This window comes from Megalobrama amblycephala, linkage group LG18 (assembly GCF_018812025.1).
Source record: "Megalobrama amblycephala isolate DHTTF-2021 linkage group LG18, ASM1881202v1, whole genome shotgun sequence".
Taxonomy (NCBI): Eukaryota; Metazoa; Chordata; class Actinopteri; order Cypriniformes; family Xenocyprididae; genus Megalobrama; species Megalobrama amblycephala.
This window is the reverse complement of record NC_063061.1, coordinates 1914303-1934827: the sequence shown is the minus strand read 5'-3', so window position 1 is coordinate 1934827 and position 20525 is coordinate 1914303. Positions and strand designations below refer to the sequence as shown.

Genomic DNA, 20525 nt, shown 5'->3' with positions numbered 1-20525 from the left:
CGTGGCCTCCGCAGCTCAGGAGAGACCTGTTGTTGTAATCTCTCTCTCTCTCTCTCTCTCTGGCAGGAAACAAAGGGGCTTGTTAATGCAGAGTCTTGCCTGAGCCTTTGATGTGAAGCACAACCATTCAAGCCTCACACACTCACACACACAAACCCATATACGACATGCACACGCTCATCTGCACACGCGTGCAGAACACATTAATGAAAAAGCATAATCTTTCTGCCTGCAAACCGACGCGGGGCTTCTATTTTAAGACGCGCGAGATTCGATCGGCGTGCAAAAACGTGCTGCACTTCTGCAGGTTACCTCAGTGGAAAGTTCAGTTTATAAATGTTCATTCTCCTTCTCATTAACTTCATCGTTCTGCTGCTCTCACAGGAACATCATTTTCCATTCAGTCTCATTGTTTTTCCACTAGCGTTGAGTTTTTTGTTTGTTTCGTTTGACATCAAGTGCTTCCTAACTTCATTTAACAAATTATACAATTATAAGAATATTCGCTGAAATACCAAAACTCAATTGCATAAAAAGAGATCTGAAATGTATGACAGTCACCAACAATATGCAATTACTAAATACTGTGTTAGTATTGGCATTTTACTATGAATTAATATTAGTCATTACATGCACAATTACAGGATTAATTGCATTTATCATTCTTCTTCTTCTTCTGCTGTTCATGAACTGATCCAAACCTGAGAACAGAAAGCATGCTTTTTAACACAAACATTTTACTCTGTGAAAGTATAAAATATTGAAGCAGAAGTGTGCTTTCTTACTGTAAAGTAATTCAATTATTGCAAAATGATCAGAATGTGAATGAGCTTTAAAGCCAATGTGTAAAAAAAAAAAAAAATTTCATGATTTGTTATTTTTTCTTTTGTCAAATCAGCTTCAATAATTGATGTGGTTCAGATGTTTTGAGTTTCTGTTGATTAAATCAATCGCCTTCATTGTATTAATTTCAATGAACTCAAAATTTTAAGGCGACCAACTTACTTTTTTTATGTTAAACCAACAATTCTTTTTTATAGTGTATGAAAAGAGCTTCCAGTGCATATAACACAATAATAAAGAATAAAATTCAATATATTACTATACTATACAGTAGTAGACAGATTTAAGCATGCACACATTTACAAATTAAGCGTATGAACATCTTAAGAAAAGTCTAAAAATATGGCACAATATGAAGGAATTTTATTTTCATTTATTTCTGAATGATGCATTATGTTGTTTTAGGTTAAAGGAAATTCTTCAATTAAATTACCTGATGTACATTTTCTATTTTTTTTTCTACTGTGTAAAAAGGAGGTCCTGTTGGTTTCTCAATGACTTGCTTTTGTTGAAACAAAGAGAAATGCAATAATTTCAATGCACTTTCTGCATAATATCAGTACGAGTTTGACGGCAGAAATGAGATGTTTCAGCTCTGATTCAGCAGACTTCAATCCCTCTTCTTCTCCAGAAGCAGGATTCTTGAGTATCTTTCTGGCTCTTTGTGGATCAGTAGTTTCACTAACACCTTGATGAGATGAGCTGTGATTCTCTGGGTTCATTACAAACACACAGGCTCCGTGAAGGTCTCAGTGACGTGAATGAAGTATTCACACGTCATTAAAGCCTGTATATGTGGCATGCATATGCTTTTATAAGGGGTCATTAAAACATGTCTGAGCTTGATAGAGACATAATGCTCAACAAACTCTTTTTTTTACCCGACAATGAAAAGATCAGTCAAGGCTTTATTTGTAGTGAACTACAGCGTCATTCATCAGTCGTGTTTCAGATCAGACACACATGAGATCATCTCAGTGCCTTTGGTTTCTTATCAGTTCACTAATCAGTTCAGTCTGCACTCATAATACACATTAAAATCATACAGATGTTAGCTTATGATACACGTCTGGGTGTGTTTCTGAAATCATTGCCATGCTTATTGCTTTATTGATGTTTCAATATATCCATTCACTCTAAAAAATGCTGGGTTAAAAACAACCCAAGTTGGGTTGAAAATGGACAAACCCAGTGGTTGGGTTAAATGTTTGATCAACCTGCTGGGTAGTTTTATTTAACTCAACTATTGTATTTCTCGCTTAAAATGAACCTGAAATATGTTGGAAATGAACATTTAATAATATGTTTATTAAATGAACAATAATTTCAAACCTATTTTGGGTTCATTTTAAGCCAGCCATATAGTAATGTTTTAAACAAAATTGGTTGATCAAACATTTAACCCAATTGCTGGGTTAAAACAACCCAAGTTGGGTTGAAAATAAACAAACCCAGCAGTTGGGTTAAATATTAACTCAACTATTGATTAAAAATGACTGTATTTCCTGCTTAAAATGAACCCAAAGTATGTTGGAAATGAACCTTTATTAATATGTTTAATACGTAATAATTAAATCATAAACATTTATTAAATTGCTTATTAATAAATGTTCACCTTTTGATTATTATCGTTTCCTCTAGTAATTATTTGTCTGATTTGTAATCTCCAACATATTTTGGGTTCATTTTAATCCAGATATATAGTCATTTTTAAACAATAGTTGAGTTAAATAAAAAATGACCCAGCAGGTTGGGTCAAACATTTAACCCAACCGCTGAGTTTGTCCATTTTCAACCCAACTTGTGTTGTTTTTAACCCAGCATTATTTAGACTGTAGGTTAGAAATTGAAAACCAGACACATAATTACAGTAATAATCAAAAGGTGAATATTTATTAATGAGCAATTTAATAAATGTTTATTTTGTAATTATTATTTATTAAACTTGTTAATAAAGGTTCATTTATAAAACATATTAATAATTGTTCATTTCCAACACATTTTGGGTTCATTTCAAACAAGAAATACAGTCATTTTTAATCAATAGTCGGGTTAAATAAAACGACCCAGCAGGTTGAGCAAACATTTAACCCAACCACTGGGTATGTCCATTTTCAACCCAAATTGGGTTGTTTTTAACCCAGCATTTTTTTTAGAGTGTACAGTGACAAAAATGCATTCAGTTCAATTCAAATCAATTTCATTTAATTTCACTCAATGTGGTTTTCAAATAATTTAATGCATTTTAAAAAACAAGCATAACATTCTGACAGAACTTCATGATCTGTGCTTAATAATGAATGTTTATAGTAATTCATTTAAACATGTTTTACATGTCTTTTTAAGCAGGTTTAACCCTTAACATGATCCAAACATTATTGCATCCAAATCCACACTTCTGAAATGTGATGTTCATGTGGTTCAAGCTCATTTTCATTTAAAAATAAAGGTTGCAAAAGCTCTCTTCAGTTCTTGAAAGAACCACTTTTCCTTCTTTAGTGCAGAGGAAAGCTTGCATGGATGTTAAAGGATCTTGCTGTGTTTTTAGGAGTGTAACACACGGTTAGGATTCTCGCATGCTTCATTTCCACTGGATTTGTCTTGTGGGATTCTGCAGAATGAGCGGCAGCGGCGCGACGTGATTGGCTGCATTAATTGCGAAGCGTGTTTTTGTCCTGGAGGAGCTGTGATTGGCCGTGTGGAGCTGCTGTGGTGTGTTTGTAGTGGTGAGAGGGCGGGTGGAGCGTCGACTTGATGTTTAACAGCGGCTTTGGGGCCAGTGTTTCCATCGCACAGGACACTGATGTGGCATTGGACAGGATGTAGATTCTTATGATGGATAACTGTTTAGATCTCTGAGTGAACACAAACCACCGTGTGTGTGTGTCAGACCGAACATGATAGTAAGAGCTGAACAGCTTAACAAATAACTGACGTCTTCTTAAAAACATCCAGGATGCAGAAAGGTTTGTTTGAGAGTTTTTGGGGGGTAGAAAACATCATCAGCTCAGTTTAAAACAATATGAAGTTAATGGAAAGTCCCCAGCGTCAGAGGAAAACACACGTGTGTGAACACGTCCGTGAGCGTGTGTGTGTGTGTGTGTGTGACTGATCTAAACTCTGAGTCTCCATGAAGTGTGTCTTTTTAAACACTGTGACTCAAAAGTGCCCAATTACCAACAATAATAGTGTGATTTATTAAACAAAATGCATTTGAAGCATAGTTAGTATGGAAATATGTGAATCAAAAGTGCTGATTCTGTTTGCTTTCAGTTCTTTAACATTGCATTTCTCCTGATAATAAATGTTGTATCACTTTTGTCATTTCAGATCGTATAACAAAAGGGTCAGGTTTAGAAAAGCTATTTTTAGAAGCATAAATTCTTTGTTTTATGCTTCAGTTATCAATGTTTTATAACAAACTGGAACACATCCACTTTTACTTTTATTTCTTACATTATTTTTAAAAGCTGTGAAATGAGGAACTTGTTCATTTTGTTCAGATAGACAAGCACTTTTCTCTGATCTACATCTGTGCATTTTAACATGTTTGAAGGACAACAAATTTGGATAACAATAGATTTACATGAACCATGTCAGTAGAAATGATCAACACCTGCTATTCCTCCTTCACTGTGAAAATGACACGATCAGTAAGTTATGATGACATATCAGAAATAATCATCAGAATTAGTTAAGGAGTTTTCAACTTTTTTAAAAGTCAGTTTAATGCAATTTAAGTTGAATTGACTTGTATAGCCAAGTTGGTTGTATTGCCAAGCTTTATAATGGCAGTGAATGGGGGGCGAGATTTTGAAGCGCATCCATCCATCATAACAGTAATCCATACGACTCCAGAGGGTTAATAAAGACCTTCTGAAGTGAAGCGATGGGTTTTGCAAGAAAAATATCCATAATTAAAACTTTATAAACTATAATAACTAGCTTCCGGTAATGGCCGTATGCATCCAGTTCCGGCGGAAGAGTGACCTCTGACCCGACACATGACGCATTGAGGAATTTAGAGCAAAACAAAACACCGGTCATGAATGAGAAGTCTAAAATTAGTCATTTTAAAGAGAAATATTGGAGGATTTCGATATAAGAGAAGAGGAGCTTGAGTTTGAACCGTGAGAGGCGTCTACGCTCACGCTACTGCTACATCCTGCGTCATGTGTCGGGTCAGAGGTCACTCTGTAAATCGATGTGTACGGCCGTCTATATAGCTTATAAAGTTTTAAATATGGATATTTTTCTTACAAAAACCCATCGCTTCGCTTCAGAAGGCCTTTATTAACCCTCTGTGGATTACTTTTATGACACTTTTATGACTTTTACTTTTAATACAAAAATAAAACACAAATATTACAAAATGTGACATTAAAAAGTGTAAAAGTCACTTGTTTTTATGAAGTAACGCTGTCCAACAGCGACACCCGCAGGTGCAGTTACAGCGGGACGCTGCATCTCTCTTGCCTCCCCTGATCCCGTTGAGTTTTAACAGACTCCCTAATGTGTGCGCTGTGATCGGATATGATCGGATATGATCGGTTATGATTGGTTCATTCCTCTTGTTTTAGTGTGAGTTCTCAAATCGGACAATTGCATTAATGGGAAATCTAATTAAAAAGTAAATAAACAGCTCAGCCACTCAGATATCACCACTTTATGTCAAAATCAAACATAAAAAGGCCTGAAAACATGATGACTGTGGGGAGTTTGGTGAAATTAAAGGCATCTTCATGTCTTGATGACTGCTGAAAATAAGATGACTATTAAAAGAAAAGCTGAACATTAGTTCACAAATAATATATATTGTTTAAATTGTTACTGTCTTTAGTTATTATTTTGGAATAAATGTAAAAATGCATCTCTTTTTTTTTATCTAATGTTTATTTAACCAGGATAATTAAGTGTAAGAGGGACATAAATTTACATTATATACAGTTGTAAGAAAAAGTATGTGAATCACTTGCAGAATCTGTGAAAATGTGAAATATTTGAACAAAATAAGTGAGATCATACAAAATGCATGTTATGTTTTGTTTAGTACTGTCCTGAGTAAGATATTTTACATAAAAGATGTTTAAATATAATCCATAAAACAAAAAAAAATAGCTGAATTTATTAAAATTACCCCATTCATAAGTATGTAAAGCATTGATTCTCAATACTGTGTGTGGTTACCTGATGATCCACGACTGTTTTTGTGTTTTGTGATGGTTGTTCATGAGTCTCTTGTTTGTCCTGAGCAGTTAAACTGAGCTCTGTTCTTCAGAAAAATCCTCCAGATCCTGCAGATTCTTCAGTTTTCCAGCATCTTCTGCATATTTGAACCCTTGATATGATTTTGAGATTCATCTTTTCACACTGAGGACAACTGAGGGACTCAAACACAACTATTAAAAAAGGTTCAAACATTCACTGATGCTCCAGAAGGAAACACGATGCATTAAGAGTCGGGGGGTGAAAACTTTTGAACAGGATGAAGATGTCACAATTTTTTCTTATTTTGTTTAAATATCATTGCTTTTCATTTAGTTCTGCCCTTCGGAAACCAACAGAAGATACTTGCATGTTTCCCGGAAGAAAAAATAAGTACAATTTACCTTGATCTTCAAATTCAAAAGTGTTCACCCCCCAACTCTTAATGCATCGTGTTTCCAAAAAATGCTTGAAAACTGATGAATCTGCAGGAGCTGGAGGATTTTTCTGAAGAACAGAGCTCAGTTTAACTGCTCAGGACAAACAAGAGACTCATGAACAACCATCACAAAACACAAAAACAGTCATAGATCATCAGGTGACCACACACAGTATTGAGAATCAATGCTTCACATACTTATGAATGGGGTTATTTTAATAAATTCAGCGTCTTGTGGACTAAATGCAAACATCTTTTATGTAAAATATCTTACTCAGGACAGTACTAAACAAAAAATAACATGCATTTTGTATGATCTCTCTTATTAGAATCTCTTACATATTCTGCAAGTGGTTCACATACTTTTTCTTACAACTGTATTACAATAAATAAATAAACTAATTTGTAATTCTGTTCTTAAATCTCCCTTCATGAGGGGAAGGAAGCGTCTAAATGAAAAAGCATAAATAAATCCTTTCAAACTGCAAAAGCTTTGGAAATAAAGGCATGTAGCATGTGTGTTAATTCATGCACCCTCGATTATATTTGACATTTATTAATAATCCAGTCACTAAACCATCAGGCTGTAAGACGAGAAGCAAACCCACTGGTATTGTCCGATAACAATAGTAAATCTACTGAAATCCAGCTCCAGTGTTCATGCCTGATTTATTTTTATGCTCTTTGTGAATGCTGGGAAACATGGGAGCTTCATGGAGATTGTCAGGATCATTTCATACAAACAACAACCTTAAAGCCACAGCCTGACATCAACAAAGAAGAAAATCTGCTGCGACAAAGACGTCTTGTTTTCTGACCCGCGCACTTCAGTTCAAGAGTTAGTATGTTCTGGAAATGAACATTAGATTAAAGAGTCAAGCGTAAGCTCTGACAAACCTGAATGTGACTGACCCCTTCAGGTGCAGCGCAGGAATTTCAGGTTCATGACGAGCAACACAACACACACTGATGAAGGCTTCACACACTTTCAAGATATTTTTTTTGACTGTGTCCTTGTTACAAGTTACACTCTTAAAAATACTGGGTTAAAAACAACCCAAGTTGGGTTAAATATGGACAAACCCAGTGATTGGGTTGTTTTTAACCCTTTTAATGTTTGACCCAACCTGCTGGGTCGTTTTATTTAACTCAACTATAGGTTAAAAATGACTGTATTGCTTGATTAATATGAACCTAAAATGGGTTTATTCTAAAATTAACATTTATGAATATGTTTAATAAATGAACATTTATTAATGTTTAATGAATAATAATTAAACAATAAACATTTATTAAATTGCTTATTAATAAATGTTCATGTTTTGATTATTATTGTTGCCTCTAGTAATTATGTGTCTGATTTTTAATTTCCAACATATTATTTTTTAATTCCCAACATATATATTTTGGGTTCATTTTAAGTCAGTCATATAGTTATATAGTTAAAACAACCCAGTCACTGGGTTTGTCCATTTTTAACCCAACTTGGGTTGTTTTTAACCCAGTATTTTTTAGAGTGTAAAGTATAATAAGTACACTCTAAAAAATGCTGGGTTAAAAACAACCCAAGTTGGGTTGAAAATGGACAAATCCAGCGGTTGGGTTAAATGTTTGCCCAACCTGCTGGGTAGTTTTATTTAACTCAACTATTGTTTAAAAATTACTGTATTGCTTAATTAAAATTAACCCAAAGTATGTTGGAAATGAACATGTATTAATGTTCAATGAATAATTATTAAACAATAAACATTTATTAAATTGCTTATTAATAAATGTATATTAATAAACTATTAAACTATTAAATTTATATTAATAAAATATTAAAGCTTATTAATAAATATTCACCTTTTGTCTATTATTGTTGCCTCTAATTGCATCTGGTTTTTAATTTCCCAACTATTTTGGGTTCATTTTAAGCTAGCCATATAGCAATTTTTAAACAATAGTTGGTTTAAATAAAACTACCCAGCAGGTTGGGCAAACATTTAACCCAATCGCTGGGTTTGTCCATTTTCAACCCAACTTGGGTTGTTTTTAACCCAGCATTTTTTAGAGTGTAAAGTATAATAAGTATAATGCATGCAACTAACCCTAATGCTAAACCTCTATTAATTAATATTACTCAGTACTTAAATGTATAATTACACTGTAACAAGGTAAAATAAAGTGTAATCAAGCCCAATGCCAAACAGATTCTATTAATTATTGCATAATACTTTCATGTTTAACAGGTTATTTCTGTTTACATGCTTTTTAATTCACGACATTTAATTAAGTTAAATATGAATTAAAAGAAAATTAACAAATGAACACTAAACCTCCTAAAGGTTCAGTATATGAAGCGCCTGACGAACCCTTATAGATTCATACAGAAGCTGCAGAGAGACAGACTCTCTTGATTAAAATTTTAATTGTTTTGTAATATTATTCAATTAAGGCAAGACACCTCAGGTGAAGAAAAATATAATAGATTTCAGCATACAGTTGATTGATTACTTTAACAATCGCAAACAAATTTCTGAAATGTCTAAATATTTAAATGATGCATTATCTTAATAAATATGCACTAATTTGCATACATTTCCAGAACAGAAATCTGAAAAATAGATAAAGATTCTGGCATATTAAAGGTTTTTGGATTTCTCTTTTTATCACTTCATAAATCAGAAAATACTGTCAACAGACAGAAAATATGCATGTTTTTAGGCATAAAATGTTCAATAAATCAAGCGAATGATATCAACAACCCTTCAGAATAAACAAAGTGCAATAAAACTGTATTTTGGATGGTTTTTTTTTCTTCTTCACTATAGAAACCATAACTTTATGAAAACCAAAGAACACAAAGTCTCAAAATTGACCAATGCATGATTTTTTTTTTTTTTTGCCTTTAGTGTTTTGACTTAAAGTTAATATATTTTAAATATACTAAATTGCAACTATATCGTTACTAATGTGTAATTATATATATTTGTAAATACATGATACTTTCAATAGAAATTACATTCTAAAAAATGCTGGGTTAAAAACAACCCAAGTTGGGTTAAAAATGGACAAACCCAGTGACTGGGTTGTTTTAACCCAGTGGTTGGGTTAAATGTTTGACCAACATGCTGGGTAGTTTTATTTAACCCAACTATTGCTTAAAAATTACTATAATGAACCCAAAATAGATTGGAAATTAAAAATCAGACCCATAATTACTAGAGGAAACAATAATAATCAAAAGGTGAACATTTATTAATACACTCTAAAAAATGCTGGGTTAAAAACAACCCAAGTTGGGTTGAAAATGGACAAACCCAGCAATTGGGTTGTTTTAACCCAGTGGTTGGGTTAAATGTTTGCCCAACCTGCTGGGTCATTTTATTTAACCCAACTACTGATTAAAAATGACTATATGGCTAGCTTAAAATGAATCCAAAATAGGTGAGAAATTAAAAATCAGACACATAATTACTAGAGGCAACAATAATAATCAAAAGGTGTACATTTATTAATAAGCAATTTAATAAATGTTCATTGTTTATTATTCATTATCTTATTAATAAATGCTCATTTATTAAACATATTAATAAATGTTAATTTCCAGCATATTTTGGGTTCATTTTAATTAAGCAATACAGTAATTTTTATACAATAGTTGAGTTAAATAAAACTACCCAGCATGTTGGCCAAACATTTAACCCAACCACTGGGTTTGTCCATTTTCAACCCAAATTGGGTTGTTTTTAACCCAGCATTTTTTAGAGTGTATGCAATTTAATCAATGTTTAGTGTTTAATTATTAAACTTGTTTTATTAAACATATTAATAAATGTTAAATTCCAACATACTTTGGTTCATTTTAAGCAAGAAATACAGTCATTTTTAACCAATAGTTGAGTTAAATAAAACTACAAACATTTAACCCAACTGCTGGGTCAAAACAACCCAATTACTGCGGGTTTGTCCATTTTTAAACCAACTTGGGTTGTTTTAAAACTTAATATATTTTATTTCACCATAAATGCTTGTCAGTAAATTCATCACTTTAACCTTATTTCAAAGATAATAGAAGAAGTAATTACAGTATATAAAAATATGCTTAAGTGGGTCAAAAAGTTCAGCTAATTGCAATTAATATAATTTAAACAATATTTTAATTTAATTGCAATTAAGTGTCCGAAACATTACATTGGTTGAGGTCACACTTAAGTATATTCTTCTGAAGCACTCTTTCTAAAAGTCAAAGTCACAAGGGATTCTTCAGGTTTGAAATGATAAATGCCTTTTAATATTGTCTTAATAACGCTGCCTGTATATAACAGTCTCTTTAACTATGGCATTAAGACATTTACAGTCTCCGAGACAATCTCACTCCTGCTAAAACCCACAGGAATCTCCAGCAACACGCCACCATCTTGTTTTCCCATGGTAGCGAATCAAACCCGGAGCGCAGGAAAGTAAATGTACACACGAGTGTGGGAAAACAGATCAACACATTCATTCCCACCATCAATCTTCATCTGCGGATCAATGCTGGGAACAAACGCTCATCTCCATTTCCACATCATTCACATCCTCACACCCTCTAATGCCCGTCACAGGCCGGCTCTGCTTGGCACTGATTACAGAGCCTCGTAAAGATGGCGACACAAGGCTCACCGCAGAGACATCAGTGCTTCACAATAATCTTTTGATCGGTTCGACACGACGCTCAGGCGGAAGCAGTTCATTCAGCAGAGGAGGCTTTGTTCACTGAATGAGCTCAAGTAAGGCAGATGATCTCACTTCTCATGTCAGGAACCCAGCTGCTGCATTAGTTCTTGTCCCACATGCTCTTTCGTTTGTCTGATCGCTGGTAGCGGCCGTCATAAAGCTCGTTCACACAAGAAAGTGTTAAAGTTCAGCGTGACCTTGTAACAGAACCCGGGACACACTTAACGACCGTACGGCCCATTATGAATGCAAATTGATACTTCAGTCATTCCACCAAATTTGGACGATTTGGACACATTTTTAGATTTTTTACCAAAATGCATTACTTTTCTGAACACCCCACAACATTAATGACGTATTTAACTTCCAGAAAAACACATCTCAGGCATCAAATCCCTATTATTATTGGTCATTATTTTAAGTTATGGACACTATGGGAGCTCTCTGACTATTATTATAAAATGTATTTGTGATAAAATCAACATTTTCCTATTAATCAGATGTCCCTCACACTAATTCAGTCATTGCAAATATAAAATCTCACGCTTTTGTTATACTAAAGCCTGAAATGGACACTTTTTGTGACAGAAACCTCATAATTTCTGATCAGTTTTCTTATGATCGCTCTGAACATTTCAGACAGAGTTCAACTAACTTTAAAGGATTAGTTCACTTTCAAATAAAATTTTCCTGATAATTTACTCTCCTCCATGTCATCCAAGATGTTCATGTCTTTCTTTCTTCAGTGGAAAGAAATGAAGGTTTTTGATGAAAACATTCCAGGATTTTTCTCCATATAGTGGACTTCAATGGGCACCAAACGGTTGAAGGTCCAAATGTCAGTTTCAGTGCAGCTTCAAAGAGCTCTACATGATCCCAGACGAGGAATAAGAGTCTGATCTAGAGAAATGATCTGTCATTTTCGAAAAAAAATTCAACTGTATATGCTTTATAAACACAAATAATCGCCTTGCACGTGCTTCCGCTTTCTGTATTCTTCAAAAAGCTTACGCTGTATGAACCACACCTTCCCTATTCTACTTATGGAACGAACACGGTGCCAGTTTCATTTTTTTTATTTAATCTAGTGAATAAATGGAGAGCACATGGCATGCATGATATTAAGAAATCATGAATAATGTTGAAATAACAAAGATAATTTTCACAAGTAATAGTTTTCTATCTTTAATCGATGTAACGGGGTTGAGTCGTTAAGCTCGACAAACACAATTTCACAACATAATTTAGTTATAATTATTAAAGAAGGTGGTTAACTTGCTCACAATGTTGTTCAGAAGACTTCTATGATGTCACTTCCTATTAATAATGTCACACAAGTATCAGTTCATTATGGTTTGTGTAACGGGGTTGAGGGGTTACTGAGGTACGGAGCTAAATGATGTGATTTTAATGAATAATCATGAAAACATTATCAGTAAAAAAGCACAGACGGATATTTATGGGAATGGCAAAATGAATGGACTTTTTTCTCATTTTATTATTCATATCCCACTTTCATAGAATGCATGTCATGTTTTTAAACATTATTAAAGGAGACATTTCAATTAATTCAAAAAGCTTTTAAAAATATATTTTGGTGACCCAATAGATAAAATACACTGAAGAAGGTCAGAGGGACTCAAATCGTACCGGCTGATCGTGCTCAAACGCGTCCAGTCGGCGATTACAGGCGGTGTGTAAGTATTTAAATCTGCTTCAGTCGCAGGAATCAATCGCTGTGTGTTGAGCTAGTTGTTAAATGTGTGTCCGGCTTTAGCGTGAATGATCTAAAGAACATTTTTCCATTATAAAGAACCTTGTGTCCAATGGAAAGCTTCATTGGACGTTAAAGATTCTTCATGCCAATAAAGAACCTTTATTTTTAAGAGTATTCATGATGCTGAGCTAAAACAAAGTACCTTTAAGACAAGTCATTTCACTCGCTGGCCAAATTCTCGAAAAAATCTTTCATATTTGAAATCACCAATGAAATCTGACAACAACCGTCTCATAAATTTTGATTCTAAACGCTCGAATCATGACAAAAAAACAGCATTTTTCAGGCTGGATCAAGCTAATGTGCAACACTGTTAACGATTTTCTTGTATTTTTACTGTACAGTACTGGCAGCAGGGTTGCCAGCAAGTTACTGTATTTTGATTTACAGTAATTGTGCTATAATTCAATTTACAGTACACAAGAACACTACTGTAATTCTACAAAACAGTACTGTACTGTATTTTTACTGCATTCTCTACTTTTAGTTTGCTTCTGCTGTAATTAATAATACAGCATTGTACTGTAATATCAATATTGATTTATTACTGTTAAATATTACTGCAATTTTCAAAATAACTAATAATATTAACATTATAATTATATAATAGTTATTACAATATGTAAATTCATAGGAAGTAATATTAATGATGACAGAATACCTGCAAATCAAAAGACAATCCAAACAATGTTCTTGTCAAAAATATGTTTTGTTCAATCAAACTATTAAAACCATTTTATTTAAAACCATTGCATGTTAAGTGAATCAGCAATTTACAAGTATTAACGGCTGTTAAAGGGACAGTTTACCCAAAAATGAAAATTTCCGTCATTAATTACTCACCCTCATGTCGTTCCACACCCGTAAAACCTTCGTTCATCTTCAGAATGCAAATTAAGATATTTTTGATGAAATCCGATGGTTCAGTGAGGCCTGAGCAATGACATTTCCTCTCTCAAGATCCATTAATGTACTAAAAACATATTTAAATCAGTTCATGTGAGTACAGTGGTTCAATATTAATATTATAAAGCCACGAGAATATTTTTGGTGCGCCAAAAAAACAAAATAACGACTTATTTAGTGATGGCCGATTTCAAAACACTGCTTCAGGAAGCTTCGGAGCACAAATGAATCAGTGTGTCGAATCAGCGGTTCGGAGCGCAAAAGTCACGTGATTTCAGCAGTTTGACACGCGATCCGAATCATGATTCGACACAAAAGATTCATAACGCTCTGAAGCTTCCTGAAATCGGCCATCACTATATAAGTCGTTATTTTGTTTTTTTGGCGCACCAAAAATATTCTCGTGGCTTTATAATATTAATATTGAACCACTGTACTCACATGAACTGATTTAAATATGTTTTTAGTACATTAATGGATCTTGAGAGAGGAAATGTCATTGCTCAGGCCTCACTGAGCCATCGGATTTCATCAAAAATATCTTAATTTGTGTTCCGAAGATGAATGAAGGTCTTACGGGTGTGGAACGACATGAGGGAGAGTAATAAATTACATTATTTTCATTTTTGGGTGAACTAACCCTTTAAGTGTGCACAAATGTAAATGAAACAAAAACATACAAGAAAAGAGAACTTGAGGATTGGGTTGGGTAAAAGAATGACAAACAAAAAAACAAACAAACGAAATGAAACAAGTGTGTGTGTGGGTGCAGACACCATTTTGAGGTTTTGTGGGTTGATGGCCGTCACCTTCCTCTGCACCTCTCTTTTGGTCCCCTTGCTGACTCCCTGTCTGGCACCTTGTCTGTCTGGCATTTCCATCTTCAGGGTTGATTCTGACCAGGAACCTGTTAGCAATATCATACCAGTCAATAAACATGCTTTTCATTTTTGGGTGAACTAACCCTCTAAAACATTGTATTAAAATGGCTAATACTTACAGAAAACTTATTCCCAGGCTGCAAAGACAACTGTCCCACACTGTAGAGCTGTAAGAAATCAAAATACATTTTATTCAGTTATGCGTTACTTGTTGAGGACGTATAAGCTAACACATCACTGTATTTCATATATATATATATATATATATATATATATATATATATATATATATATATTTATATATATATATATAAAAAGCTTCTGCTTCTAAAAATTCACATTGGCATACACGGCATGTTGACTAATATATCAACTCTGATATATATATATAAATTTTACCTTTATTCATAAATAATTAATCATTACTTGTCATTACAATCACAACGCTACAGAACTGAGTCTTCCGCCTAAATGAAATTAAGTAAAATGCTAAACTGGTACCAAGTCAATCTCTCTAAGCCCAAATCACCTATTTACGTTGCAAAGGAAAGTATTTTTCTGTCTAACAGGCATATTGTTTTGAACTGTGCTTGGTTACTATTAATTGTGTAATAGTTTTTTGGTGAATTGTATTAAAACCAGAGCAACAATCCTAGTAATCCAACTAAGTCATTATAATTATGAATGTAATAATATAAGAAATCCACAACAATTAAAAGGGTGATTCTCCAACTGGTACTTTTTGGACCTGGACATTTTCAGAAAATGAAACATTTTTAATTAAAATATTACTGGCATAATTTGTTTCCCCAGTATGCCTAGATACCTGCCCTGAAGTTGGCTGTGCTGATTTTTATGAAATAATATGTATTTTTTTTTACATTTTTTCCAGACATCGCAAAATAAATAGTCATTTCCACAACCGAACAAAAACGTGTTTTCAACCAAAGATGTTGAAATATTTGTAGTTATAAATATACTGGGTTACACATCACACTTGCATCTTTCCAAATTGTAAATTGATTTATTTCTCTGAAATGCAACTGTTAAGATTTTACAAAGTTAACACCAAAAAAGGCTGAACACTAAGCCACTGAAACCTTTCATTCATATTTCTGACATTTTCAAAACTGATATTTTTCAACTCATATACATATACTTTACCCTAAACTGCTAAATAATCAACACCACCACCACCATTACCTTAACTTAATTTTTTTTAAATGTTTTACCAAAAAATATTTGTGGTTGTGGAAATGACAAGGGAAAGGCGGGTTATGGTGAAAATAACATTTCAGATATAAAACCTGTAGTAGAATTATAAATGATGGAAATGCAAAACTGAGTCATGACCTCATATGTGTTGGACAAAATGAATCTCAAATTCAAGTTTGAAGTTTATTCTTATTTTTAATTCAAACAGGGATAGTGTATTGATGAACAACTGGCCTAACAGCAGTAGTAATAAAAAAGATAACTCATTTTAAAACATTCTCTATGACATTATATGTAAAGTTTATGTGTTTACACTATATTTTTAGTACTATAGGCAAACTACTTTGCTTTTAAGCACAAACAATGTCCTTGCCAAGCCAACCTGTCTTTATCACTTCCATGGAGACAGATGTGGAAAAGACAGTTGTGGAAAAGACATTTTCCCCTTTTCCCTCTAATATCTCATGTTTAACTAGCCTGTTAGTGTTAGTTTTAGAGTTAGCATTAAATAATCTCAAATATCACCTGATGAAATTGTAAAAATCCAGAAATGTTTCCGTCGGAATGAATTATGAGTGGTTCAGAAATGACATACAATAAACATACTCGCAGTATTTCTCATATTTACCTTGATATATCTCCAATTTATTAACCTCTGCTGGGACCATTCTTTCATTCAGCCATGTGGTTTCCTCTGGAGTGTCAGTTACTATGGTTACTGAGTATACAAATCTAGAGCACTGAGCCTGGGATTGCATTTAATGCAGAGGTGTGGAAATGACAGTGAACCCAAGGGACAAGTGTTCAACATGTTTAAAATATGTCAAATTGAAAAGAAATATTAAAAAAAATATTAGATTTGAATGAATTGGGTTATAATTCATACTTTCTGTTTGAATTTAAAATTATATCAGTATTAGATTTTAAGTGAGATAAGGTTGAAGACCCAAAGTCTGGCCTAGGGACAGAGGCAAAATAGTAAAAAACGCATAATTGAACAATTATTTTTTATACATAGGTTCCCCTACACATGTAGTGTGAAAAAAAAAAAAAAGTGGAAATGTTTTTTAGTTTTTTTAATATCTGTCAAGGACAGAAAATGTACCATAGTTGGAGAATCACCCAAAAACAAAAACATTTAAAAATGTATTGTCCCCGTTTTTTAATAAATAGATAATAACAAATGAGATTTTGACCACTCAAGTAGGAAAAGTCCTCGGTTTCCATTTCAGAAATCTTTACTCACCTTACTATCCACCTGTTTCCGCGGGGCGCTACTGTAAAAAAGGACGCGGGTACAACTTCCGGTGAGGCGGCGGAAGAATCAAACCAATGGTGTTTTGTGTGTTAATTAGCGAAGTGTTTTTCGGATCATTGTTTACTTTACAAATTGCAAACCTTTATGAGAGATGTCGTTACGGCACTCAGGGACAACATTTCAGTCTGTCTCTAAATACCAGAGACAATTCTTATATGATTATAGGCTAATCGTGTATTTATTTGGTTTAATGTTTCATCTCTCTGTTCCCTGTGCCTTTGTTGATACCAGACTAATGCATCCGTATATCTGTCACACTCAGTTAACTCCTGTTTTCTTCTCGTGAGCTCCCTCTGTTGCTCTGGCTGAAAGCATAACAGTATAGAGAGACGGGAGAGATCGCTCAAACGTCCACAGATTGCAATCAGTGCATAATTTAGAGGAAAATTATTAGAAACGCTCAGAAAAGTGACGTAAACATAGGGTGCTTTATCAACATATTTCTAAATGTGAGCCTTTCCATCTAATACATATCAGCTTCACAGGTTATTACAGATCCAGCACTCAACAAACATACAATAATGCCTGCGCCGATAGCCTCGTGGGCAGCACCGACATATAACGCCGTTGCGATTCGGGCGACCAGAGTTTGAGTCACGGCTCGCGGATCTTTTCCGACCCCCCCCCACTTTGCTTCCTGTCCACTCTTATCATAATAAAGGCAAAAATTGCCAAAAATAAATATAAAAAAACAAAAACAAACAAACAATACAATAAATACAACCATTTAGTAAATAAAAAAGACTCTATAAAACATAGGGCTGGGACAATACATCGATGCATCACGGATCGAGAAATGATTCTGGAACAATTCTGATATTTTCCGTATGTATCATGTTTCTCTCTCGAATCGATTCTGAGCTTAGTTTCTAACAGCAGATGGCGCTGTGTGCTTTAGTAACAGCTGTACTCTGCTTCCTTCCAGTTCCTTACACACAACACTAGAACCTTCTGTAAAATAATCATTCGTAAAATTCGAAAAGTGAATCACAAGTGTGTTTGCAGCGGGCTGTTTACATTAATCTCACGTCATTAAAGCTTTCTGAGGAGCAAGTACATAACCGAACGCACAAGCGCTCTTCTTCATGAGCATTTGAGTGTGTGGTTAAAAACTAGCCTAGAGCGCCATCTGCTGTTAAAAACTAAGCTCAGAATCAATTGACTTTTCTCAAAGACCCGCCCCCCTTAGTTACTGTTGCTTTGTCCGCTGTCACGCCACACACAGTGAAAAATACATCGTGGAGCAAAGAGGACACTGACAACACGTCGACAGACAAGACAGAGCAGGTTACTTATGATATTAAACAAAGTCCCAGCTTTCAAACTGTGTAATTTTCAAGGAATCCGAACAATAAAAACTGTTTTGTGTCGTGAATTGCTGTAGCGCCTCAGCTCAAGCGGCTCGTGAACCGATCATCTCTTCCTACTAGTTCATTTATAGCATCAAATAAACATGAATGAACATCAGAAGGAATGTTGTTTCAAACGCGGAAAGACGTCAGTACACCATTTTTCAAGTTCAAGTCCACCTGACTGCTTTGTCGGACAAAATATGGGATTCGGTGTTATTATTGGTTAGATCGCTTGTCAATCAAACTCCTGGCGAAGGGTCAATTTGCGATGCATTTGGAAAAAATCATAAAGGATCCACGAATCGCAATGCATTGATGGCCCTAATAAAAAATTCTTTAAAAGTACTTCTGATAAAAATTGTAAATGTTTTTCTTACAAAACAGGTCCTTCACAATTTGTCCTGATAAAAACTGGGACGTTAAAAATTTTTGGTGATTCTTTGCAAATTTTAATGGTTCTTCACCCTTCAAATAAATGCGTACGCTTAAATAGTTCTTTAAGGTAACAATCACAGGTTACCACTTTTTATACATGTTTGGATTTAAAAGAGTAGAAGCATATTTTTACCACTTTTCGATTTTTTTTTTCCAAATAATTTACTATTTTCCTTGCTATGTGTATAATATATACTGGTTGATTAAGGGCTTTGGGTCTGACGGTGGGATTTGGCATTCACCAATTCTTTCCATAAGAGCTTTTTTCCCCCCATAATGCCACTATGAAAAAGAAAAGTGTAGAATTTACATGAGAAAAAACAAACAAAAAACTAGGAAAAATTTTCACTTAGAAATTGCAAGTAAATTTTAAAGACACGGCAAGTAACACACTGAATTAAGCAAGCATTTTTGATAATAATCTTTGCTTGACAAATCACTTTTGCAACACTTGTGTTACTTGCTGTTTCTTTGCAATTATTTGTGAATGATTTTGAGTGAAAATTGCAGCTTTTTTCAAGTAAATCCAATTTTTTTTTCAGTGCAACATTTAAAAGTCTATCATACTGTATTAATAGTGAGACTGCATGGAGTATTTGCATTTGTCACACAGCAGGACCGTTTAAAATGAACTAAAAAGTATCCGATCAAAGAAACCGAAGACTGCTTTACTACTGTCAGCACTGTGTTACTATGTACATAAAGAAATGGTTCATAATTTATGCATGAGGTGGAAAAGACGAGCTATTTTAGACCAGCACTTCTGCCCTAGATTCGTTCGTTGAGTTAATCTCTGCGCACAACGTGCTGATGGGGAGCGAGTGGAAAATGTTGACGCGATGGTGACGGGTGAGAGTTGAGTGGGTGTTGAAGACCTCCACACAGGCACTTTACCTGGCACTGAGCACTTCCTGTCTGCGCTGCACGCCGCACGACTCTTGAGCAATCTCAGAGACGAGCTCCTCACGGGCACGAGAGCAACGTGCATAAACAATAATACAGTCGGGTGAAGTGAAAGCATGCATTTAGACTCAAGATTTAGCAAAGATTCATCTTGGCTGTAGTTCAAATCACTAACAATCCTTGGCAAACATTTTGAGCAGATCAGCTGTTTTGTCAGAGTATTTTGTAACAGTTTGTCAACAGCCCCTATCATCACACATCTCTCCAGAGAGCGTCTGCACGTTCGGTCGGGTCTGATAATCATCTTTTTCGCTAGAAACAAGCAAAACAAAAGACAACAGAACAAAGACGCCAAAGTGTGCGGTGGTGATTCACTTCATTTAAAGACAAACCACAAACGCTTGACATTTCTGATACCTTTCAGCAGGCAGGAAGCAAGCAGTTGTTTCTCTCCTTCTAATGTCAACAACTTGGGTAATGTAGTGGAAAACCATTATCTGACACTTCAGATAAAGTGGTGCACTGGATATGGAAGTTTCTTGTGTTATTC

The 20525-nt window shown here is 34.4% G+C and overlaps 1 long non-coding RNA gene across 1 annotated transcript; it reads right to left on the bottom strand.

Annotated features, from left to right (window-relative positions):
* Positions 1–14476: 14476 nt before the first annotated feature.
* On the bottom strand, positions 14477–16672 carry LOC125253093. The gene is made up of 3 exons (XR_007181361.1): positions 16596–16672; positions 14872–14919; positions 14477–14778 (listed from the first exon to the last, which is right to left on the bottom strand). It is a non-coding gene; the product is annotated as an uncharacterized LOC125253093 (long non-coding RNA).
* Between the last annotated feature and the right edge of the window lie 3853 nt (positions 16673–20525).